Source organism: Neovison vison, chromosome 4 (genome assembly GCF_020171115.1).
Source record: "Neovison vison isolate M4711 chromosome 4, ASM_NN_V1, whole genome shotgun sequence".
In the NCBI taxonomy this organism is placed as follows: Eukaryota; Metazoa; Chordata; class Mammalia; order Carnivora; family Mustelidae; genus Neogale; species Neogale vison.
The window spans coordinates 188,047,068-188,073,711 of NC_058094.1; the positions used below are offsets into that span (position 1 = coordinate 188,047,068).

At 39.1% G+C, this 26,644-nt stretch overlaps 1 long non-coding RNA gene across 1 annotated transcript; it reads left to right on the forward strand.

The window, feature by feature from the left end:
• Positions 1-2,732: 2,732 nt before the first annotated feature.
• LOC122904086 lies at positions 2,733-17,550 on the forward strand. Its single transcript, XR_006384149.1, has 4 exons — positions 2,733-2,792; positions 6,632-6,754; positions 8,571-8,741; positions 16,974-17,550. It is a non-coding gene; the product is annotated as an uncharacterized LOC122904086 (long non-coding RNA).
• The last annotated feature ends 9,094 nt before the right edge of the window (positions 17,551-26,644 follow it).

The following is a 26,644-nucleotide window of genomic DNA, read 5'->3' on the forward strand; positions in this document are numbered from 1 at the left end:
GCCTCCTGACATGTTATTGAATTTCAGGGCCTGGACTCTGGCCGAAGAAGTGTTTATAATTATGTGTTTTCACATATGTTTTCCTGACTGCTGTATATTTTGGCTATTGTTTATATACACACTGAGTAGGAAAAAATATATACTTGACAAGAAAATTAACTAAAAGATTATGATGTTAAAAATGACAAGCAGACTTGGAGCCTGAAATCTCATGAGATGTGGGTAGTGAAGGGTTAACGTGAAGGGGGAAAAAAAATCTCAGATGTGTTTTTAGGTGTATAGATTAGTCCTTCCACAAAGCCACCACACATGCAAACCTAACATTCTTTGTAAGTCTTGAACAATAGACACTCTAAGAAGATTACATCACATTGCATGTTCTTCGGCAGGAGAAGGCATATTTGTGAATAGGTTGGCCTGCAGCAGCCTTCTGCCAGTTTAGTCCTGTGACTGACTCAACAAATAATTCCTCCAGTGGCTACATAATTAGGTATCACAGCTGTTGTGTGTGGTGCACGTGGCTGAGAGCCCAAGTGAGATATTTGTGAGGCTGGGAATTGGTGCAGCTGATTATCAAGGTGTTCCTTCTTTTGTTCCTGTTAAACCTTTTCCTTGCAGGATCCGTCAGAAAGACAAGCTTTATATTGAGAGAGATTATGCTGAATCTCATTCAGTGAACAACGAATTGGTAACGTAACACCCTTGTGACAAGCTTTGGACTTAGCTTACCCATTCCTCACCGAATGATGTTTGGTAAATACCAAGAGACCAAAAGAAGTCCACAGTATTCCCCAAGTCAGCCTGTAACTCAACTCCGCTTGCAGCAAATCTAGATGAGAGACCCCGAGTTGTTAAATTGTTTTTCTCCTGCTGAACTCCTGAGAACTTGAAGATAGAAAAGTGGAAACAGAAGTGGGGGCTATAAAGCCCAGGAGAGCTGGAAGGTTTAATAGCAGGTTCTAGGGCCATGCCAGGGCAATGATTGAAAGAATTTTGTTACAATTCCTTGCTGTTATTTTATTTTCCCTTAAACGGTAGATTCAAAATCGGCATTCCTTCATAGCTACCTCAGTCACCTCTTCTGCCTTGTCTAGAATCTGCTTTCATGGTCAAAGATTAATCTTTGGGGGAAAAGGGTGATCATGAAGTGGCTTTCCCTTAGAGTTGTCTTTATTTCTGCACGTTTGGTCTCTGACATAATTACCTTTTCTAATTTAATAAACATATGGAATTACTTTTTCTAAACATGACTAAAGGGTTAGAGTTTATGTTTCCTTTAATAAGATTACAAAACTTAAAGTTGAGAGAGAATTTTTTTCACATGATAAAAAAATTCCTGAGAGATTCTTGATTTGTTATTTTTTTTTGAATGCAAAGACTTGAGCAAAAGGTTTTAATTCTCATTAAATGCCTCTGTATAATTTTAACTCTTCTTCATTTGATAGTTTATATCCTTAGGAGACATTACATAGTATGCTGGTCCTGGTTTCCCATTTTAAAGATGGAGAACTTTATTTACAAATATTCTGGCAGTTGTTTTTGGATTTCATTTTATCCCAAATATCCAACTATAATTGTATATTTAAAAGTACCTATAAAAATATGATATGAAATTATCTCCTCAAATTCATTTTATTAGAGTAAAATAAGAATCTCAAATATGCATATAGAATTATACACTTACAATAACAGCTGATTTGCAGGTGGTTTTTTTTTTTTTTGTAGTTGAATACTTTGCTTTATAAAATAACTTTCCACAGAGTTGATTTAAGTAGCATTCCTACCCAGTTCATTTAACAGAGGATTATGAATATGAAAAATTCCTAAGCACTTTGATGTACATTTAACTTCTTAAGAACATTTCTGTGGAGTCAAGTAAGGCATTTATATATATGTCTTTCATTCAGTGGATATTTTTTAGGTACTTTCTATGTGCTGAATGCTGGACTAAATGCTAAGTGTCTATAATGGCATACCCTTGTGTTTATTTATGTAGTCTAGAAGGGGACATGGACAGGTAGGCTGGGTTTACCAACTGGGTAAACAGGACTATGATAAATTATGTACAGGATAATAAAGCACAGGAGAGGAGCATCTAACCCAGATTACAAGATATGCACAGGATAATAAAGCACAGGAGAGGAGCATCTAACCCAGATTACAAGAGAAAGGGGAACTTCTTAAGGGTGATGATATTTGACATTAATTTTGAAGGTTGAGAAGGAGCAAGAACATTTTAGTTACAGAGAACAGCAGGTAGGAAGCCTCCTTAAGGTATGATATGATCATGACACCGACCAGGTCCTTTATGTGTAATCAAGAAGGTAAACATGGGAGAGTGATAGAAGATAAGAGTAATCTCTGGGTTTGATTCCTACTCATTGATTACTTCTCTGTCTCCTTGACAACTTCCTGTTTTTTCCCCTAATTCCTAATGTCAGATTTTCCAAGAGCTCAATTCTTAGTTCCGTTCTCTAGCTGCATTATCTACATTAGTGATTTCATTGAATCTCATGGCTTTCAATGTCATCTCTGTGCCAAGAACACTCAAATGTAAGTATTCTAACCTAAATGCTTTTCCAAACTGAAAACTTGTCTACAAACTATCTTTCTGACATTTCCATTTGGGTGTCTAATAGACTTTTCAGACTCAACATGTCCACAACTCAATTGTTGGTTTCCCCCCAACTAGGCTGCTTCACCCACCGCCTTCCTCACTTCCACCGATGAGCACTTCATTCTTCCAGTTGCTCAAAACAGAACACTACAAGATATTTTTTCCTGTAATTGAGGTAAGATTCACTAACTATAACATTCAACATTTTAAGCATGTTAATGCGTACAATTTGGTGGCTGTTAGCACTTTCATAATGTGAAAGCATCATCACTATCTAATTCCAGAATATTTTTATCATCCCCAGAAGTAATTCTTCATCCCTTACCAGCCAGCCATTCCCCATTCTCTCCAGCTCCCCACCTCCTAGCAACCACTAATCTACTGTCTATAGCAATGGATTTGCCTCTTCTGCACATTTTGTATAAATGAAATTATGTAATATGTGACCTTTTGTGTTTGGCTTTTTTCACCCAGTGTGATGTTTTCAAGGTTCATCCATATTGGAGATTAAGAGTATTTTTCATTCCTTACTTTCTCTCACACCTCACATACACTCCATCAGGAAATTCTATTGGGTCCATATTTAAAATATATCTGGAATCTAACCACTTCTCAGTTCTTCCACTGGGACCTGGTGTGGACACTGCCACATCTCTTTTGCATAATTACTAGAGTCCCTATTTGTCTCTCTGCCCTATCCTTACCTCCCTTCCCCACATAGCAGTCAGAGGATACTTTTAAAAGTTAAGTTAGCTAGTGACATCTTCTTGATCAGTTGTGGTCTTAGCAGGAGTAAAAAATAAATAAATAAATAAATAAATAAATAAAATTATTCAGTGATAATATAGATCTGATATTCAACTCTTATTACAAACTATATTATTCTCTGCAAGTATTCAAGAAAGAAACAAATATTTAATTATTAATAGTTATTTTTTCCCATAACACATTAATTATATTAAATTAAAATGCAAATAACACTTATCTAGGTCCCAAACTAAGCAGGTGATGACAAAAAAGAATTAATCTCTGTAATTCAAGTTTAGAAGAAGAGTCTATTACCTAATAGCGGCAGTATTTAATTTAGAGACCCTTTGTTACCCAGAAAAAATTTTCTGATACATGAATAATTATAAAGTAAGCCAATAAAATAAAATTTTCAGACAGTTTCTCACTGTTCAAACTCTTTCAGTTAATAGTGTCAGTTCTCTAGGTAGCATATCAGTGAGAAGTTATAAATTAAGCACTACAGATGATTCATTGTATAAGATTTCTCAAGCTTTGGAACTTGTAATATATATTCTTTGTATTTTTCTCTGCTTTTCTAGATCCCTTGTCTATTTTCTAGGATGAATACACCAGCAATAAGGGGGAAGGTATACTACATTAAATAATTTGGGGAGGGTAAAATTTGGTTAGAAATGGTAATCTATATTAAACATGAACTAATTTGAGAGGGCTCCAGCTAGAGATTAGTTACCAACATGTTTATAAAGTAACGTAAAACTTTAATTCCCAGCACTATGGCAAACATAGGACACTTAGAAATGTTAATTTCTAAATGTTAAGAACAGCAAAAAAACAAACAAGCAAACAAAAAACTCCCAATTTGGAGCATGTCCCTCTTTTGCTCAAAACTCAGCAGTGGCTTCCTAATCCATTCAGAGTAAAAGCCAAAGTCTCTACCATATTCTATGATCCTTACAACTTTCCAAAGAGTTGACTTAAGTAGCATTCCCCATCCAGACTGGCCTACTCTATTCTTTCTCACTGAGCCATTCAGGCCTTCTTGCTGCACCTCAGCTTGGTCTTCTCCCAGCTTAGGGACATGGTGCTCACTCTTCTCTCTGCCTACAGTGTGAACTCACTCATTTCCTTCAGACCCTTGCTCACTCCCTGAGGCTTCCACTGGTTTCCACCTCTCATCTGAAATTGAAACAGGACCTCCCACTCCAGCACCCAATCTTCCTGACTTTGCTCTTGTAAATATTAGTAGAACACATATCATCCTCTAACTTGTCTTATTCTCTCTTTCTTTTTGTCTTCATTTCTTGTGTGTATATATCTCTCACCATAATGTGAACTCAATAAGAGTAGAAATATTTGTCTTTTTTTTTCCAATTTATTTATTTTCAGAAAAACAGTATTCATTATTTTTTCACCACACCCAGTGCTCCATGCAAACCGTGCCCTCTATAATACCCACCACCTGGTACCCCAACCTCCCACCCCCCCTGCCACTTCAAACCCCTCAGATTGTTTTTCAGAGTCCATAGTCTCTCATGGTTCACCTCCCCTTCCAATTTACCCAAAAGCACATACCCTCCCCAATGTCCATAACCCTACCCCCCTTCTCCCAACCCCCCTCCCCCCAGCAACCCACAGTTTGCTTCGTGAGATTAAGAGTCACTTATGGTTTGTCTCCCTCCCTATCCCATCTTGTTTCATGGATTCTTCTCCTACCCACTTAAGCCCCCATGTTGCATCACCACTTCCTCATATCAGGGAGATCATATGATAGTTGTCTTTCTCCGCTTGACTTATTTCGCTAAGCATGATACGCTCTAGTTCCATCCATGTTATCGCAAATGGCAAGATTTCATTTCTTTTGATGGCTGCATAGTATTCTATTGTGTATATATACCACATCTTCTTTATCCATTTATCCGTTGATGGACATCTAGGTTCTTTCCGTAGTTTGGCTATTGTGGACATTGCTGCTATAAACATTCTAAAGATACAAACGTAGTGATCCAAAGGGGCACGTGCACCCGAATGTCTTTTTTTTTAATTGATGTATAATATTTTTAGGACTAACTACCACCTAGTGGTCTTTTTATGTGCCAGGAACTCAGCTCAAGGTTATACTTATATTATTTATTTCATTATGTCCTCACCAGTAACTCTGTAGGATAGATGATCATTTCTTCTACTTCCAGATGAGAAAACAAAACTTAGGAAGGTCATGTAACCTGCCCTAGGTTTTGTAGCTCATAAAAATTCAGATTGCTGGGCTCTGAATCTGTACTTTTTTTTTTTTTAATCTATCCTCTTAATAGTTACTTTGAACTGCTAGTGAAGGAAGCAGGATGAGGCATGAGGGTGCTGAGGAGAGAGTTCTGGAACTTCATCTTGAAGTATAAGGAGAGAGCTAAAAATTGTTCATCATAGGTGTGATAGAATAAACTTATGTTTTCCATGGAGTATGGTAGGATGAATAATGGTACCCCCAAAGATGACCATATCCAAATCCCCAGAACCTATGGATATGTTATCTTACATGGTAAAAGGGATTTTGCAGATATGATAAGATTCTAAGATGGGGAGATTATCCTTGGTTATCCAGATGGGTCCAATAGATGTGAAAGAGTACTTTTAAGAGGTAGGTAGGAGATTCACAATCACAGAGAGATGGGAAGATGGAAACTGAAGTGGAGTGAGGCACTTTGAGATAGAGGAAGTGTCATGAACCAAGAAGCATAAGCAGCCCCTAGAAGCCGGAAAAGGCAAGAAAACAAATTCTCCCTTATAACTTCTAGAAGGAATTGTGACCCTGCTGACAATTGATTTTTGTTCAGTGGGACTGGTTTTGGACCTCTGACCTCCAAAACTAAGATGATAAATTGAATTGGTTTAAGCCATTAAATTATTAGTAATTGTTTATAGCAGCAATAAGAAATAAACACACAGAATTTCCCCTTATTTCTTGAATTTAATAGAGAATTGATAAAGATCAGGTTTATCTTAAATAAAAGAATAGCTCCTCTCCTCCATGGATAGAGTCTGACTCAATGGAGTGGTTTGTAGAGCTCACAACAGTGTTCATAAACATTAGGATAGGCTATCAGGGTTCAGGGGAGGATGGGAGGAGTGGTGGTAGGAAAGGGTTTGGTCCTCTATCTGCTGGTTGCACCACTACTCTTGATACTTTCCTCCATGGAGCAAGAGAGGGGTGTATCTGTACTGTAGTGGACTGCATGTTAAATAACCATAGCTGTCTTTTCTTCTTGCCAGGTGAAGTCTGGATACCATGGTCCAAAAAATGCATAGAGAGAACCGAGCACAAGAGAGGTGAAATGAGTCCTTTTTTCTTAACTGCTTGGAGTTCTTCTGATCTAAATGCCAATAAATAAGGAGGTAATTTTTTTTTTCTTTTGCAGCCTAAAAAATGTTGTCAAACTAAGACTAACTTAGACTCCCTAGGCAGAGCACATCATCTTGGGATCCTAAGACACCTCTCTGAACTTCTTTCCATTGAATTTGAGTTTGAACTCAAGAAACCCTTGAAGAGAGCACTTCGGAAGGCAGTTAATTTGAGCTACCACAAGTTGGGTCACATGCTGAACTAGTTCAGAGATGGGAATCCAAATGGAGTCAATGTTTCCCCCACTTGGCATCTCTTACAGTTGATAAAGAGTTAACTTAACTTTGCCTGTTACTTCCTGACCCAAACTTAACGTGTGAGAAAACTTAGTTTCACAAAAGCAAATTTAGAGAAAACAGAGTTGTGTTAATAAAATAACAGTCCCTTTAGACTTGGGTCATCTTGAAGATTCAATTTCAAGAGTGTTCTAGTGTAAACACGTTTCTAAAATTTCCTAATGCCAGCTGATATAGTCCTTTTGGGAGAAACCAAATGTGCCCAAATAAAATAGGGGGAAATGCCACAGAGAAGTTCTCATAAAAGATATACTATTGCAAAAGGATGTATATATTTTTTACTATCTGCTTTGGCCAGAGATTCAACAAAGATAGCTCAAGATAAAGGAGGCAAAGATTAAACCATAGTACTTTTGATTAAAAGAGACTCAAATTGTTTAAAGTGATCTTTCCATCTTGACAAGGCAGTCAGCTGTGGTCTCTTGGATATGTCACTTGTGGTCATCCCAGCAAGGGACTGGTGTAAACAGCCAGCACCAACCCCAGCATGGGGGGATTTCCCAGAGTAGCTCCAGGGCCCTTCTGTGTATTCCCTCTGTGATGTCTTCAGAAAAAATGATGGCTGGCCGTTCCTCTCTATAAAGTAGGACAACCAGCTATTCAACAACTTTTAGGTTGAGATGGTCCATGTTTATCCAGTTTTAACTCCGCAAACACTTACTGCACTCCTTTCATTTAGCAAATCTTTACTGAACTCTTCTTTTCATCGTGGCTATAGAGATTAACCATGGTCTCCTTCCCTTAAAAAGTTCACAATCTTTAAGAAATATCAGTAACTCAATAATCATTGAGTAGCCTAAGTAACTCAGGTTGCCAGGAAAGCCAGAGAGAGGCAGGTCATTCATCTTGGTAGTAGGGAGCAGAGGAAGGTTTCTGAGAAAATTATCTAGAGAAAGCCACTGCAGCTGACTCTAATCCCCTGAATTGTAAGTGAATTACATGAAATAAGCCCCAAACCTTAGTTCCCAGTAAGAAGCACTTGTCTGTCTTAGTGATGGATTGTAAGTCCAACAGAATAATATGTCTGCATATAATCTTATTGGTTTCCCATCCCCAATTCAGCTTCTTCCTCCTTTTAGTTCTGGGGGTTAGAAAATCAACTAAAGCAAGAAAGGCATGGCTGATGTCATAATACCATTTTAGAGCTGATGGCTACTCTGGTTGGGAGTCTACTTGCTTAGAAGAAATAATTTGTGAGAAGATTATAGAGATAATACCACCTATTTTTGTATAATAATTAGCTCTTAGAAAGTATATCAATGGGTGTGATATTATTTGCCTAATACTTAACTCATCTTCTTAGTGACTAGAGCTAAGCTTGGTCAGGCAAAATTTTAGAGCCATAACTCAGTGTTATGGGTTGAATTGTGTCTTCCCAAAATTCATATGTTGAAGTTCTTACCCCAGATTGTGACCCTATTTGGAAATAGGGTCATTGTAGATGTAATTAGTTAAGATAAGGGCATCCTGGAGGAAGGTGGGTTCCTAATCTGATTGCTGTTTTTATGAAAAGGTGAAATTCATACACAAGCACTCCTGGAGGGAAGGCAGCATGAAGAGGCTCAGGGAGAAGACAGCCATCTACAAGCCAAGGCGAGAGGTTGGGAACACGTCCTTCCCCCACGGTCAGCAGAAGGAATCAACCCTGCCACCCGCTGATTTTGGACTTCTAGACTCCAGAATTGTGAGACAGCACATTTCTATTATTTAAGCCGCTCAGTTGTGCAGCTATGTTGTGGCAGCTTTAGTAAACCAGTACGCCCCCCCAACTCTGGCATCTGGCTTCTAGTAGAGGGAATGGGTCTACTAAGGTATTGCCTCATTCTGTCAGAGCTGCTCACTCTCCTCTGCACTGACTGGGGGAACTTAAGTTTTTTTCCAAGAGATGCCAACCATGAGTTATAAATACAGTATGGCTCAGCATGGGGACTTTTGTCTTTTAAAAATGTTATTGGAAGAGAGTAAGACCCCTTAGATTAGCTTTCTTTTATTTTGTGGATTGTTGGACAGGAAAGAAAAAGAAAAAGCCCTCAGGGCACTTTAATAATACTTACTTTTAACCAGCAGTGAAAAGAATTCACAAGTTATCGATGGGATATTTTTAAGGAAACAAGGTATTTTTATAGATTTCTTTTTCAAATGGCTGAAAACAAACAAACAAAAACCCTCCAAAAACAAACCTCAAAACCAACCAACAACTAAAAAAGCCCCAAATCACCAAAATGAAAACCCTTCACTTTATTTTCTTGAAGATTTATAGAGCTCTCTGATTTTTATCTCACCTCCATTAGTTTTTAGCTTTTCTCTGAATTTCAACCCTTAATGGATATTCTTAATTCTGTGTGTAATTGTTACTAATTGCCCTTGAGGCACATCATTTGTTTCCCCTGATTTGCAAAAGGCCTGTGTATTTGTCCAACTGGCAGATTATAATATGATTCCACTTCTTATCTTATAATATGATCAGCTATTAATATTAATAAAGTTTATACATACAATAATTTGAATTTTGAATATTACCAAGTAGGAAGCAAGTGTCTAGAAAGAGTATGGACTTGAAATAAGAGAACCTGAGTTTAAATGCAAACTCTGATGCTTCTAGGCTTGCAGCTGTGAGCTGATCATATAACCTCACCGAATATATTCAAGGCTACAAGACAGCTATCTCCTCCAAATGTCTATACTGAGAATTAAAATTAGATAACGAATATTGGATTGCCTGGCATGATGCCCACACAAAAGTACATCCTGAAAAATAGCTACTGAGAGTTTGTTAGATCAAAAGCTCTATTAGAATAATAAATGGGTGTTATTTTCATTCCAGTGTCCTGTTTTTTAAGTAGTATGTTTTTTTCCTCCTCAAATTTGAAGGCCTCTTACAATAAGTAAAAAAGACCTAATCTGTAATCAGTTTTTCAAGGTACCTAGTTTTAGGATGTCATTTAATATTATTGAGAGTTTACGGTGTACCAGAAAGTACTTAGTACCTATTATCTCATTTGGTCCTTATAAAAACCTAAGGAGGGAGACACTGTCATTACTCCCATGAGAAAACTGAACCTCACAGAATAACTTTAAGTGCAGAGCCCCCTGGGAAAGGAAAAACCTTAGTAGGAAGGGGGTTCAAACCAAGGTGGAATGGGGCCAAGATCAGGTTTTTAACCTCAGCATCAGTCTGTAGTGGAAAATTATTCCCAGCACCACTCTCTCACTATCCAGAGGACAGCTTATGGATAAAATGTTTCTCATTGAGAGAGATAACTAGCGAAAGGGATTAGATTTATTATTACCACAGCATAAAGAATGAAGATTTCTCAGAGATCACTGCTGTCTTTAATCTCTTCTTGAAAGAAAAATCTTGGGAAAGGATACATGAAAGTGAATGATGCCCAGTCTTGAGAGAGAAATGGTTTCCCACATCTGAGATGACTCACATCTTAACCTTTTTGCTCTAATTTCTCTCTTTGTACATATCCTATGATTTACTCTCTGGATGATGGCTCTGTAGCGAATTCTCAGCCAACATGCACAGACATTATGCATTTCAGAAGACACATGCACTCTGCTTATAAGTGGTCACTTTCCTCTGGCTTCCCATATTTCTTTTCCCCCCAAAATACATTGACTACCAGGAAGTAGGTTAGGAAGCAGAACCACTTCACATAATAAAAATGACAAGTTGATTTTGCAGAATTTTGCTGCATCTGTTACAACCAATTGATCCCAGGCAACAGAGACTCTGGTAACTCCTCCTGGGGACTAGGGTGATGCTTGTGTAATGCCGGATTTGTAATGCCACCTGGTGTATTGTATACATAGGTTGATCACTGCCCAACAGTTGGGAAATTTTTCCCTTGATTTCATCTCATCAATCAGGTTCATTTGGCTTCATACACATTTTTCTCCCTCAGATTATCTCCACAAACCCCAGTGCTGAGAAGAATGAATTCCAATAAAACCCAATAAATCTGACAGAAAAATGTAGAGTTAGAGATCCGCACAGACCACGAGGACTGTCGCATTAAAGGCTCCTGGGGATTTTTTTTATGACTTTCTTTCCCTCCCTCTAATGCTTGGTCTCTTGCTTCCATAAATTCTGCAGGCTGGCTTTTCATTAACTCAGAAAGCTGAAATAATTCTTTGTAAAGAATTCTTTAGTCACACATGATTCAAAAGTTCACCAAGATCAAAGCCAGTTGGCTTTGTGGCGGACCCAACACCGTATATTTCATGTAAATGGTGTGGCTTGCTGCATTCTCAGCTGGAATTGTTCCAATTTCACATCCCTTCTGCAGATAATGGGACCCTCTTATGCCGTCCCCAGCACAAGGGGCTGCTCTGTGTCCAACCCTCTCTCCCTCAGGAGCCCATACAGATGCTGTCTGTACAGGCCAGTGAAGTCATTCTGACATCCCCCTTAACATTATCTGAAATTTCATGAAGCATGGGAGTCGTTCTTGGCCCTAGGAGGTCTGGGGCAGTGGGATGGGGGAGGCAGAGAATGGAGCAGAGAAATGCTTCATTGTTCAAGCCTCCTCTGTCTCTCTGATTTTCCCTTTAGGAGGGTGGGATGTATTAAAGAGACCCAAAGGTGAGATTAAAGTAAACTAAGAACAACAAGAACGGACAGTCTTCCTTCCTGGGGATATTGCTCTCTTGTTCTCAAACTGTCTTATGTACTTACATTTTTTATTTAAAATATATGGGCACAGGAGGAAATGATGTGTGAGAGATATGGGAGAAAGAGCTTGACAGACATCCCATAACAATGATAGTGTTGGAATAACAGAGGACCTTTCAAGGGGCTGACCACTTCCATGTGTACCGTCATCGTGGGCACTCAGAGCCATTTAGAGATTTGCCACACACTTGGATGGAAGCAAGGATAGAGAGCCATGAGGACAATAAATTCTTCATAATGAAGAACAGGGAAGAGGGTGTCCTGGCAGGTGAATTTTAGAGGCTCCTGGTGTCTCTTTACTGTGTATCTGTGGCTGCTGTACTGATGACCTGAGAGCCATCTAAGTTGGTTTCTAGACAATACCAGGGGATGCATGAGCATCTGGCCTCGTGCATGGTCAGTAGTGGCTGTGGTGTCTGAGAGAGCACTTCTGGGGGTTTGGAGGAGGCCCAGAGTTGAAGGGCAAGCATAGGAAATGACAGAGAGGCCAGGGATGTGCTGGAGATAGGGAGAGGGAGAACTCAAGGAAGAGAGGTCAGAAGTCAGCCAGTTGTAGGAGGGTAAAACAGACATACTCATGGTGTGCGGAGTGGCACTGGCAGCCCTGTGTCCTTTTGGTCATCTGGGTAAATTCTTGGGGACTTCAGAGTGTAGCTAACACGTTCTGTGATATCATATGTGATATGATAACATGTTATGTGATATCACAAGATTCAAGCCCTAAAAAGATGTCGGGTTCTGGTCCATCTCTCCCTTGGTTTGCATTGACCCCCTTCTGTCTTACTTGTCACATCTTCATTTGAGGATTATGGTAACTGCACCTTAGCCTATTTCGTCAGCATGTTAATGAATATAATAATGTAGGGGAGTAATTCAGACTTGTAGACAAATGCTCTATTTGCCAACATGATGGAAATATTGACAGTGAAGTCAGAAGAACAAAACCTGGTGTTCTATTACTCCGACAACAGCCCATACATCACAGAAGTTGAAAGTCAGCCTCCCCTCCTTCCTCCACAAGGAGCAAAGTATATTTTCAAAAATGGAAGCATCTGGTTAAATATTAAATAGGAGAGTCATTCTTCTTAGGTCTTGCATTGCCAGCACTTAGGTAGCAGTTAAGTAAGATGGCCGTTGGCTTTGACAGCCATGCATTTATGATGCAGTATAAATAACAACTGACAGCAAATCCACGGTACTCCTTCCACCGGCTTGCCTCTTTGCACTTTCTTTAGTGGCTTATGCACACACACGTATACCCATGCACTTTGCCCGGCTCTCATAATAGCTATTGTCTTCTCCCCTCCCGCTTCTTTCAACAGATGTGTCCATTTTTAGTTAATGTAAAGGAAATGGCAGCTCTTAAAGGTAGCCTTTTGCAGTGGGAAAGAGCTGCATTAACTGTGAAAACCTTTTAGCTGCACAATTTTTATATTCAGACACCCCTCCCCAGACATGGCTTCCCTAGGTCTGCATTTCCCTTTAAGTTTACTGGCGATCCAAAGGGGCTGCTTAGGGGCTACAAAGGCGCGGTGCCCAGCAGCAGCTCAGAGACATGAGCTCCAGTTTCCTGGGCCAGGGAATAGCAGTGTTTAAAGCCTTGGACAAAGTACTATTTGTGTGTTCAAAAAACGTTTTATGGAAAAGTTTGTTGTGCCAACCTGTGCTCAAAATGCTAATGGTATTTGTCTAGGCCGTTGGCCAAATAAAAACAGATTCACACATTTGAAGTAGAAGGACACTTGAAATAATAACTTACATTTTCAGAGTATCTCAAAATGTGATTAGCATATGTGCTCATGAGATTGTGAGATCCACAGGGCTACTGTGGGGAGAAGCTTCAGCCATAAACTTACCTCAGGAGAAGAAAACTTGCATGTTGGCAGTGTGGGAAAATCTCCCACTGGAATTTTCACTGGAATCACTGTGAGAGAATCCACAGAGGGCCAGTCTCAGGTGTTTGGAATGTGGGGAAAACTCCAGGCAATTGAGAAAGCCAACTCATCGTGCCAATGTCAGGAGGAGCAGAGAAGCCCAAGGATGCAATTCATGTGGGAAAGATGCTGGAAAGTGATCACATTGAACCCACCTGGTGTCCAAGGTCTTGCTTTAGCCAGCAAATGAATCTTACAGACCTATTCAACAGAGTATGTCACCAGAAAGACAAATGTCTCTCCCTTCCACCGTGCCTTGATATCCAAGTATTAAGAATACACAAAATAATGTGAGGATTCTAAAACATTCTCTGGAAACTCATAAATGCAGAAAAACAGCCCCTCGCCCATGTTGTAGAATGTCAATTCCATAAGGGCTCAAGTACTTTAGGAAAAGTCTGAGGACAGACAGTTTTCCACACTACCTTCTTCCCCATTTCTGAGAAAAACCTTCTATGTCCTCCTAAAAGCTGCTCCCAGCAAAGGTGAGCTTAAGGCCTGTTTCTTTTGAGAATGCACTTGATTTTTACATTAGGAAAACCTGCAATGTTTCCATACTCCTCCAAGTGGAACTGAGAATCACTGAAGAGATAGGATCTTCATAAACATTTTGAGCACCAACTATGTGCACTGATAAATTCTGGGGGATATGAAAATTTTCAAGATAGATAATGTCTGTGCTTTTCTCTGTTGAGCAATCCATGTCAACAGTGGGAGATAAATTCCATCAGAACAACCTAACAACATCTGAATATGAGTCTTCGTTCTTGTGCATTTTAAGTTCTACCAGGAGATAAAGCCTTCCCCCAATTTGTCAAAGTTTATTCTACCCTCATGTCTAACCAACCCACAGATCATGGTGGTTCCCAAATTTGGCTTTCATTGGAATTACCTAGGAGGTTTAAAACATAGTGACTCTCACCTTCCTGAGGTGTTGATGTAATTAGTATGAGGTGTGACTTGTGAATGGGGAGAGCCTCAGTTAGTGTTGGATCCGATGGGTAGGGATGAGAATCTTGGAGGACATCTTAAAATTCTGCCTACAACATTGCTACTTGTTAGAAAGGACAGGGAACCTCTTTATGACCAGTAAGTTGCTAGAGGTCAGGGCCAGGGTCAACCAGTAGACAAATGTTTTGAAATGATTATTATTTTAGCAGTGACCATAAACATCTACAGATGGTGGATCCTGTGGCTAATAGAGCAAGCTGGGGGGAATAGACTCCTGTTTATCCCAGGTTTTACAGGTAACAAAGACTTTTCTAAAGTTGTCTTCGATGTATGAATGCTGAGCTCCGTGTGGATGTGGGTAGAAGATCTCAAGGGTGCCTCAGGATGGCTGACATGTGGGGAGGGTTTGAGTACTAGAGGTTAAACAGGCAGGGTTCTGCCCTCCTCCTTGGAGCCCAGACTGGAACAGCTGTGCTTTGATGTGTTTTGGGTATTGGACTAGAATGTGCATGACTTCTGGAGAAACATTTCATCCTGAAATGGTCTTCAGGGGGCCTTGTGGGGCAGGTGGGGCGGCTGTTAATTTCTCTGCCTTGCCAGGGAGGAAACAGGTTCCCTGAAGTTGCACGGTGTCCCCAGAATTCATTTAGCCAGAGATGCTTCAGTCTGCTCAGAATATGTTGGCACTTGCAGCCCTGAAATAGCTTGCAGAGCTCACTTACAAGCCATGTGATCAAAATCAACTTTCTTTTCTTTTTCTTTTTTTCTTTTTTGCCTTGGAGCAATTTAATTTTGACCCTCAAATACTATACTCCAGGTTGATCATTATTATTTTTGTTTAAATAAAGCACTCAACTTCTTGGACTTTTTCCACAAATCATACTATGCAGCCATGAAGGAGATTTAAAATGATGTGCTAAGCATTGAATGCAATTGCAAAGGAATTTCTCACACAGATAGATAACTGATTGTGTGTGTGTGTGTGTGTGTGTGTTTTGAGGAAAAGGGGAGAGAGAGAGGCTTCACTCAGAGAAGTCCTGGTCTCATATAGTTATCTGCTATGAAGAGGATGAGACTTATTTAAATGCATAGAATTTTTTAGTATTTTTTTAGAAAAAAATTAATTTTACTATATTTAGATTTTGATAGATTCAGTAAAGACCTTTGAAATCACTGGAAAAATGACAAAGAGGAAATGGAAAATACTCTTGAGTTCATGGCATATAATCAACCAAAATATTAAAGTTGTGTGTTGCTAAGGTTTCAGACTTTTCTCTTGCTTTTGGAAAGGGATGGGTTTTCCTCCTGGCTGCAGGATTTTTACAGTATTATTGAGGCTGGCTAGTGGTGCAGAAGGAACTCTGCTGTCTCTACAAACAGCATTAGCAGCGAGAAGTCAGCGAAGTAGTTGATTTGCGGGGTATTTCCTAGAGAGAAAATCATGCTCATCTGTCTTTTCTTCCTTTGAAGTGTCCCTCGTGTGGTCTCAAAGTGGGGGGCTTTGAGAAGGAGGGGTTGCTGGGGGGGAGGAAGGGAAGTCAGGCTGGGGAAATGTATCTGGGAAGAACAGCCCTGGCTGCCACTCTCAATCGCTCGCCCCCTTGCCGCAGACACACAGACACATGCACATTAGTGGTCAGGTTAGCTACAATATTCACAACACACTTGCTGGGGTTCGATTGATCGCTTCAGGCGAGAGATAGCGTCAGCAAGGATGTGGTGCAGAGAGGCCTGGCGCTTGGGGGTTTCCGTTCTCACACATCATCAAGCCCCACTTTGAAATGGTTTGAATTAATGACACTTATTCAGACAGACAAAGTAGATAAATGGAAATATTAGACAAGGCTTTTCGCCTACTTTGCGCAACGTTTCCCGTTACCTTGAGTGCTGGAAACTCTCCACGGTCTTGCTCAGCTTCAACGGGAGCTGCATGAGCTCACACCCCACACCGCCCAAAGCAGGACGGGCCTGTGCCCACGTAGGGGGGGGTTACAGTAAAGGAGGTCCACTCTCTCGGGGCTGACGGGGCCCAACACAGAGAACATGCTAGGGATGTTAAATTCCTATTCTCCAACATCAGGGCTACCCTTATGGGGAGCCTTTCGTCTTGTACCTTTTTATAATGTTTATGACAATTTCCTGGCAGTTGGTAGAAAAGCGTGTTGAGCAAGGGTACCTTTGACAAACTTGTACAAAGTGGCCTTTGAGGCTGGTAGCTGGGCTGCCAAACATCGCCAGGCAAACAAGGGCTTTTTTAAAAAAAATTCTACCAAATATTTATTTTTTTAACTTTAAAATATTAAAATATTTTATTATCCATTGGTATGCACTTTTTTTTTTTTTTTTGAAGATTTGGAGTCAGAGCCCAGCAAATCCTCGCTCTCGCATTTCCTGCCTGTGTGACTTTGAGCAAGCCACTGGAACACTCTGAGCTTTGGTTTCACCATCCGCAAGATCTGGGAAAATGCTTATCACAGTAAGAATCGCATGAGCTCATGGTAGGTGCTCACAAGTCATCAGGACTTTGCCTTCCTATTCCACTCTCTACTTCTTTACTAGATAAAGGAAATCATGCACCATGTGACCCTGCAGGGGCACCAAAGCCCTAAGGCCTAAACTTGACTTGGCAGGACATGTTCATTTGCGGGGGCTTGAGTTTGACAGTCAGCAAAGCCATCCTTTAGCTGGGCCTGGGAAATGTGTTTCCAGGGAAGCAGCCAGGTTCCTTCTCTTGGTGGAATGCTAAAGTTATCTCATTAACTCCTCTTTTTTTTTTTTTAGAACCTGTGGATGTGTGAGTGTGAAGGAGAGGTGAAGGCCTATAGATAAGTTGGTGAATCTTGCTCTGTCTGTTCCTAGGACTTGCTCTGGGAAACTGCTCTGGGTTTGTGTTTATCCCCTCTCTCTTGCCTTTTTTTTTTTTTTTTTTTTTTTAAGATTTTTTTATTTATCTATTTGACAGACAGAGATCACAAGTAGGCAGAGACAGAAGAGGAAGCAGGCTCCCTGTCGAGCAGAGAGCCAGATGCAGGGCTGGATCCCAGGACCCTGGGATCATGACCTGAACTGAAGGCAGAGGCTTTAACCCACTGAGCCATCCAGGTGCCCGCCTTTTTTTTTTTTTTTTTTTTTTTTAAGAGAGAGAGAGAGAAAATGCAAGTGGAGTTGGGGGTGGGGGGCATAAGTGAGAGAGAATTCCAAGCAAGCTCCATGCCCAGCATGGAACCCAATGTGGGGCTCCATCCCCTGACCCTGAGATTATGACCTCAGATGAAATCAAGAGTCCAATATTAACTGACCAAGCCATCCAGATACCCCCTCTCTTGCCTTTTTTATGTACATGAGGGATCAGGGGAGAGTGTGATCTGGAGTCAGACTGCCTGGGTCATATTCCAGGATTTTCATACTTGCCAGCTTTATGACCTTGGGCAAGTTGCTTAACCACTCTGGGCATAAGTTGCTACATCTGTTAAATAAGAGTAATAATAAAATAGCCACCCCATAGGATAGGTTGCAACAATTACATGAGAAGGACTTTGTTATTAAGTATTCAATATATGTTGACATCTTTTATTTATGATCTATTATATCATGTCACCTTCTTGGATTTCTAATTTTGCGATTTTTAAGATGCATTTAATGGATTTTACAAGCAAATTGATATTTTTAGGACACCAGCAGATTATGCATTTGGTTCTAGTACCCATTGTTGAGACAGTGAATAAACCAATCTGCTAGGCTTGGGTTCCCCAAGACCCCCTAGGTTCCCATGCCAGTTGAACCTTTGGCTGACTTTCTTGAGACTCAACTCTAAAACTCCTTTATGATTGAGGGATTTTCATTCTGAAAATATTATTTTCACTTTCCTTTCCAAAGGGGGTTTACTCCTTTCTAATGGGACAATCTAAATTCTTTTTCAGCTTATGTGTTTTTAATGTAACTATTCTAAAGAGGAAAATATATGGTTAGATGAAAGAGCTCAGTTCGAGTTCTGTGTGTGTTGGTGGAGGTTTTCAAATGCAAATATTTGATAAAAAATATGTGGTTTTGTTTATTTATGTATATCTATATATTAGAAATGTTAACTTGAACTGAACCGTTTAACTTGCTTAATCCGAGGCAGATGGAATGGTCAGTGAATTATTTTTGCAAACCACTTCTGTTGGCATTCAGAGTTTCCTTTCGTATTGATTCCATTCTGGCCGGCCACTTGAGGTTTCACCAGAATAAGCTAGTGCCAGGCTCCACTTCAATGACATATGTGTTCATTCCCCTGAAATACAACACAATTGCAAATTTCTTCAGCCCATAGAACCACTTTTGTAACTAATTAGACCAGACAGGGTGCTGCAGAGAAACCCCGGACACAGCATTGCATCCTGATAGATATTCATACAGGCCAGCCCCTTCACAAAGTGAACAATTGCCCAAATAATTATTTCCTGCTGTGGACTCCTTTTTTAAAATGCTTTGTTTGTGAAATCCTATTTTCCTTCCTACTTTCCTGTTGACTGCAGCTAAATTGAATTTGGTCCAACTCATCTCACCCTGGGTCAGCAAAACTCTTCACTCTATGGAGGAAAGGGGTTAACCCTTTGAACAATGCCATTCTCACGGGCCCAGGACCCCTACTCTGAAGTAGAGTAGGAGGACAGGAGGGGCTGCTCTGGTCTGAGGGGGAAATGCAGAAGGTGATAGAAATGGGATGTGTTATATTAGGATCATGACCATTTTTGGTAAAGAGAGTTCATTCATGTCACTTTTCCTATTGTCATGAAGAATGTGGATTATGAGAAAGCTGGGAAGACAGTGTGCACAGGCTCCTAATTACAAGGAAGGAGGATACTTTCAACCAAAGGTCTTCTCGAGAAACATGGTATAAATTTGAAGGGAAGGACAGACTGTTAAACAAAATCTGGAAAAATTGGGGTAATCACCCCTGAGTAACAAAATTAATAGAGGGTCTGAATTAAAAAGTGTGTGTTGGGGGGAAGGGTGACTCTAATTCATATCACATCTTAGAGCAGTCCTGTCTCATTTGTGGTTTTTCGCCGTTTGGATTCAGAGGTGCTGTGTTGAGAGATCGGATAGCAAGGTCTGTTGAGAGGTGCAAGATCCTGAGGAAAGAGAACCAGCTGTGAGAAATATTCTGGCCAATATCAGCAAGTGTGATTGCGTTAGCACGTTGTGGCGCCTGTCCTCCATTGTGTGAAAACTGTCCCCATCCGGTGAGAGTTTGTAGAACTTGCTGGAAGCAGAGACGGTGTCAGAGGCTGCATTTGCCTGTCAATCTGGAAAATGTAGCTTGTTTCTGCAGGTGGAATGTCTGGGTCAAAGCATTTTCCTGGTTGATGGAGAGACTCAAGAGTTTCCTGCTTAAATATTATATGAAATTCTACTTCCACCTGCACTGTATGAGTGTTAACTGTTTTCTCCAGCCCACTCCACAAAAAGCATGTACTCAAACTTTTACATTTTTCCAATATATGTCTAAACAATGGTATTTCACTTATGTTTTAATGTGTCTTCCGCTTACGAGTGAACAAGTATCTGTCCCTATGTTCAAGAGCCATATGTCATGTTTTTTTCCTTTGTATCCTTTGGTAAATTTCCTATTGGCTATTGGTTTTTTCCCTTTTGTGTTTATAAAAGCTTTTAAAACCTATGTCATACAGATATAAGGGTATTAATTCTTGATTTATTGTGTAAGCAGCAAATGTTTCCCCAATTTGTTGTCAAACTTTTGACTTTGCATATAGCACTTTTGCTATGCAAAGATTTTTTTTTTTTATTTTATATGGCAGAATTTGTCCATTCTTTTTTGTGGGTTCTGGATGGGAAGTCATAATTTTGGAAACTTTTAAAGTTAAATTAAAAAATTTTCCTATTTTTCTAAATAAATATGAAATAGTAAAGAAAGGTAAGAGAAACAGAGCAAATAAGAATCATAAAATACTGTGTTGTTTGACCTTATGCAAATAATTTTGACACTGGATGAAATAGAAAATTTTCCAGGAAAATGTAGTTTTCCAAAACTGACCCAAACCAATCAGTTCTGACAGAGAAAGTTGTCAAAGAGTAATTCACCACAAAAACACCATGCCTGGATGGTTTCACTGGGCAATTCTATCATATCTTTAAATAAAAATAATTCCATAGCATAGAAAAAGCATAGAGCATAGAAAAAGAAGAAAAACTTCCAATTTTGTTTGACAAAATATATTATGTTGATATCAAAACCCTAAAACGATTATGAAAAATAGTTAAAGAGTAATTTCTCCTATGAGTATTCATTCTAGAATCTTAAATATGAAGAAACATGATTCAATGGCACATTAAAACAATAATGTGTCATATCTAGGTAGATACTCCAGGAATACAAGGTTGGTTCAATATTAAGAAATTTTCAAATCCATTCATTGTATTAATGTATGAAAAATAATTTTTATAAAAATTATTTTAATAGATGCTGAGAAAATGAAGTGACATAATCTCTTGTCCATTCTTAACAAAACACTCAATACATTAATAACGGATACTTCATTGACATATATCTCAAACCTAAAAGCTAGTACCATACTTAATGCTAAAAGCATTCTCATCAAATTCTAGACTACTAAATAGATACTGCTATTGTTTATCACTATACTGAAGGAGCAAACTGATAGGCTCATATAAGAGAGAAAGATTTTAGCTATAAAAACTAGAAAGGAGAAAATACAACTATCACTATTTGTGGAAGATATTATTCTGAATCTGATGAATCCAAGTACATACTTGAAAAACTAACAAAAGTGAGAAAATTTAGTAATATTTCAGGGTACAAAGTTAATAAAGAGAAATTCTTTCTCTTTAAATAGCTTTCAAAGTTAGAAAGTATAACGAAAAGAACTCACATGTTTAATAGTAACAAAATAGATACAACTTAGGGGTAAATTTCATAAGGATAAAAATACTATATGAAGAAAACTTCAAAATCGCTTCTGAAGAGCACTCATGGCCACACATATACACACAAACAAATGGGAGACATACCAATTCTTGGATGGGAAGATATTACCATAAATGTGTCAATTTTTACTAATTATAAGTTCATGATCATAACAAAAAATAATCCCTAGGACTATAAAAATTAAGTGAAGTAATTCTCAATCAAGAAGAGTAAGAAACTCCCAGTCATACAATAAACAACTCACAGAAATTTAAAGTGCAGCATAGAGAATATAGCCAATAATATTGTAATAACATTGTATAATGATAGATCGTAATTACACTTGCCGTGGCGAGCATGAGTCATGTACAGAACTTTTGAATCACTATGTTGTACACCTGAAAGTAATACAACACTGTATGTCAACTATAATTTAATAATAAATTTTTATTAAAAGGGGCCACAGGAAAATTCTGAAAAAAATTGTGAGGGAAGTCATCCTATCAGATATTAAATTATATTATAACTACTTAGAAGTAGCACCAATGTGGTAGTGATGCATGAAAACACACAGATCAATGGGATACACAGAAAAGTCCAAAAATAAGACTTAGTAGATGGGAATCTAATATATGGGAAATCAGTGGAAGAAGTCTGTGCTATCTCTAAGGGGTGGCAAAACAGATCATAAAATCATAGCCAAGTGAAAAGAGATAAATGAATATCTATACCTCATGGCATATGCCAAGAAAACTTCCAAATGGATCAAAATTTAAATCTAAAAAAATTAGCACATAACTGGTGTTGCATTTTTACTTAACAGTATGTGTATTATGAGCTTAATGCCGTGTCAGCAAACATGCTTCTGCCATTTCTTTTTAATAGTTGTATAGTATGCCACTTAACAGAATAGCATCGTTTGTTAAACTAAACTACTATTTATAGAAATTCCAGAGTGTTTCTGATGTTTTGCTTTTATAAGCAAAGCTGATTATGACAATTTAACAGTGTGGTAGGGATTATTTATCAGAACAGCAAAGCCAATTTCTCAAAATTGAGGTCAGCTATTATACTCATTTCCTGTAGCTGCTGTAAAAATTGACCACAGACTTGGTGGCTTAAAATGACAGAAATGTATTCTTTCACAATCTAGAGGCCAGTAGTCCAAAATCAGTATCCCTGGACTCAAGTCAAGGTGTCCGCAGGGCTGCACTCCCTTTAGAGGCTGTAGATTTTTCTTTTTCTCTCCCAGCTTCTGGTGGTTTCTGGCATTGGCTTGCGGCCATACCATTCCAATCTCTACCTGCATAGCCACATTGCCTTCCCTTCTGTGGTCAAATCTCCCTCTGCCTCTCTCTGAAGTATACATGCAATTATATTTAGGGACCATAAATCTAGAAGATTTCCCCATCTGAAGATCTTTAATCCCATCTGCAAAATTTTTTTTTTCATATAAGGTAACACTCACAGGTTTTAGGGATTAGGACTCAGATTTTTTTTTTTTTTTTTTTTTTTTTTTTTGAGAGGGAGGGCATATTATTCATGTTCCTGGATGTTTGTAGATTGTTCCAACCCTGGAGAAATTTTTAGTAATCTTAATTTCTATGCAGCTTCTAGGTTCATGCTAAATGACTGAGCTCTTCCTTTCTCCTTCTCCCTCCTCCCAGTGTCCTTTCCCCAAGCCTCCCCAGCTCCTACTCATGTAGGAGGCAGGTCAGACGAAGGCTGTCTTGGTCTTATTCCTAGGCCCCTTGCTCATCCCTGAGGGTGATTTTTTCCAAGGACTTATCATAATGTCATGTTTATCTCTTCCTTAAGAGGATTTCTTTTTGGTATTAGTCAACATTTCCTCCCTGTCCCCATTGGTACCTAGCTATTCATTTTATAATCATCTGTTTGCTAAATGCTCCATGCTAATGGTTCATTCTTCACTCATTTCTCTTGCAATTTCTAGCTAAACAACAGTATTATCTGCAATAACAATAGCACTTTCAGGTCTTGGCAAATTTAACAGAAAGGAAAAATAATTTTTTTTCTTTTTTTTTTTGAAAATCATATGTTCCCCCTACTCCCCAAAAAGTCCCAAGCCACTGGCTTTGTCTTTCATGCCAGGCCATCCTTCTCTACTACCTGCGCCCCTTTTTTGGCCTGAGCAAAGAGAGAAACCAGAGAGCTCCCTGACCCTCCGGGGCTGAGTGCTTTGCTGGAAATCTGCTGATCATGCTGTGGGTGCTGGGATCTGCCAGTCAGTGTCCTGCTCACTCCATGTTCTGTCTTGACAGCCTTCAGGTTTGTCAGCAGGAAGGTTTGTTTAATAGGTCAGCGACCCAGTCCCCAGCACTGGGACAAATTCTGAGAATAAGCAAGCAGGAAATTCAGTGGCAAGTCCATTCCCAGACATGGTACTCTAGCATGCAGTGTGGGCTCACATAACCCTGCTTTTCTATACAAGCCTCTCCAGCATCTGTGTAGAAATTTCCTTTATTTCTTCATTTAGTGATTCAGTGGGCTCCAATGTAAAGAAGATGGGACTTGCATGAACTGGGCAGGGATCCATATCCTGGATCTTCCACTGGCAGATATCATCATTTTGTCCAAATTATATGTTGTGATTCATTCTCAGGTTCCGAGTTAGTGAAATGGTCCCAATGAAATCACGTCCAAGGTTGCTCTGAGGATTCAATGAAACAGAGTATGTCATGTGCCTAGCACAGTTCCTGACACATGGGGACTTTTCAGCATACACGTCCCTTTTTACTCATGCTCAGACTTGAGCCCTGTTTTTCACTCTGCATTTTCCCCCATGAAGTTTAAGTTACCCTCTTAATCTCTACTTAGACAGCCACAGTATGCAGTAATGATTAAGGTAACTGGTATTTCTATTTATTAAGCCAGATAACTGTACTAAGTACCTTGTGTGCATTTTCTCATTTAATCCAGACTTTAAAAAAAAAAGAAAATCAAAGGAACATTTGAACCCTCATTTGTATTCCTTTCAAATCTCACCCACCTCGATCAGAACATAGGTTTAAAATTGATGAAAATCTCTTCTGGCCCATTTTTATAACTTTGCCACATTTCTGTAGATACTATGTATATAGTAGACAAAATAGTGTTGTTTTCTGTATTTTAAAAATTTGCACAATGGTATTATACTGTATGTTTCTTTCTCCAACCTGGTCTTCAGAATCAACAGTGTATTTTAGCTTTAGTCCATGAATTTTAACCATTGCAATAGCTTATTGAAAAAAACACTACTGTTTATCTATATATTCCTCTATTAATGGACAATTAGTTTGTTTTCAAAGTTATAAGCAATTCTGTAATGACTTTTCTTTGTCTGTCTCCTTGTTCTGAAATTATTTTTTAAGACAAATCCCTAACAGTCAACCATTCGCCACATTTTAAAGACTTCTGTTACCTGCCATCCGTGTTAGTCCCCATCTAGCACCATTATCTGAGCTTTCACTGGAAGGGTCTGAGAATGTCCATTTTTCCAGGGCATCACTAACGTTATATATTCCAGCTCATTTAAAGTTTTGCTGTTCTGATAAAAACCAAAGCAAAACAAAAAGCCATCATCTCACAGATTTAATGCTCATGTCTCTGATGAGTGGGGATACTGGAGATCTTTATAAATACATACTGGACATTTATTGTTTTCATTTTGTGAATTTTCTATTTTTTTTTCTGGCCTATTATCTTCTTCCATATATTTTGTAAATTTGGTGCCCAGTCTGCCATTTATCTTTTAACTTTGGGGTGATTTTTATTCCGCAAAACTTTAAACTTCTTAAATGGTCAGGTAGCCAAACTATCAATATTTTCAAAGGAATCTTTTCTATTTTTTTTCTTTTCTATTTTTTAAAAATTATCCAATTCAATAGTTCAATTCAAAGTTCAATTAAACTTTACAATTATACCTGCTATGTGAATGACCCCAAGAGTTAAAAATTATAGTTATGATTTCAGGGGGAAACTGTAATTTAGTTGTGGGACAAGATACTCATAAAACCATAGTCAATAACACAAACTGTCTATGATGAGTGTCAAATATTTGGCATAAAAAAGGTGACTTCATTTTGTCTGCCAGGAAGCTGAGGGCAAAGAGCACAAGTGAGTGCTGAATCACAGTGACTTGATTAGCTTAGGTGACTCACAGAAATGCAGAATATTAGGGTTGCAATAGTCCTGAGAGCCATCTAATCCAAAATTAAAATATGTGTCTTTCAAAGCTGATTGAGTTCCCACAAAGATGTCCTGCCAGCAAACCCAGGAGCAGTGCCAGCCCCTCCCCCTGCAGTGTTCCCCTAATTGCTCCCCAAAGTACTCAAAGCCATGCACTCTCCTGGCTCTTCCCACTGTGTCCCCAGACTTGGAGCAGCTGGCCTGTGGGTCACCACAGCCCCCATAGATCTGCCATGAGTGGAGACTGCAGAGCCTCTCCCTGCTGCCCCAGCTCTGGGCCCTTCAAACCACAGAGGAGCAGCACTAAGGAGGCTAAGGGTGAAGGATCTGTCCCAGCCTGGTGCTTCCTGCACCCTTTGCTCCTCTGCGTGGTGCTGACAGGTCTTGGGTTGGTGGGATGAGTTTTCAGTGCAGAACTTTGTTGTAACTGAAAACTCAGTATTCATCGTGAATCCTGATTTCTTCCATCTTATGACTCACATGGCATCTCATCACTGTCAGAGTATTTGCCCACTGTACAAGCCTTTAAGGACTAGGACCCCTCTTTAAGGGAGATGGCATAGCCAGTTGGCTCCTACCAAGGAGGCCTTCTTCTTCTGTTTTGTTATGTTTTTTAATTTTGAAATAATTACAGACTTACTATAAATTGTAATAGTAGAACAGAAAGATCCAGTGTACCCACCACCCATCTTTCCCCAGTGATGTCCTTTTATGTAACAGATCTTTACACAACAAGGGAATGGATTGGCTCAAAACCATCAATTAGACTATAAATATTATCATATTTTACCAGTTTTTACATGCATACTTTTTGACTTTTTTAATTCTTGCATAATTAATGTACAGTGTTACGTTAGCTTACGGTGTGCAACATATTGATTTTACACTTCCATGAATTGCTC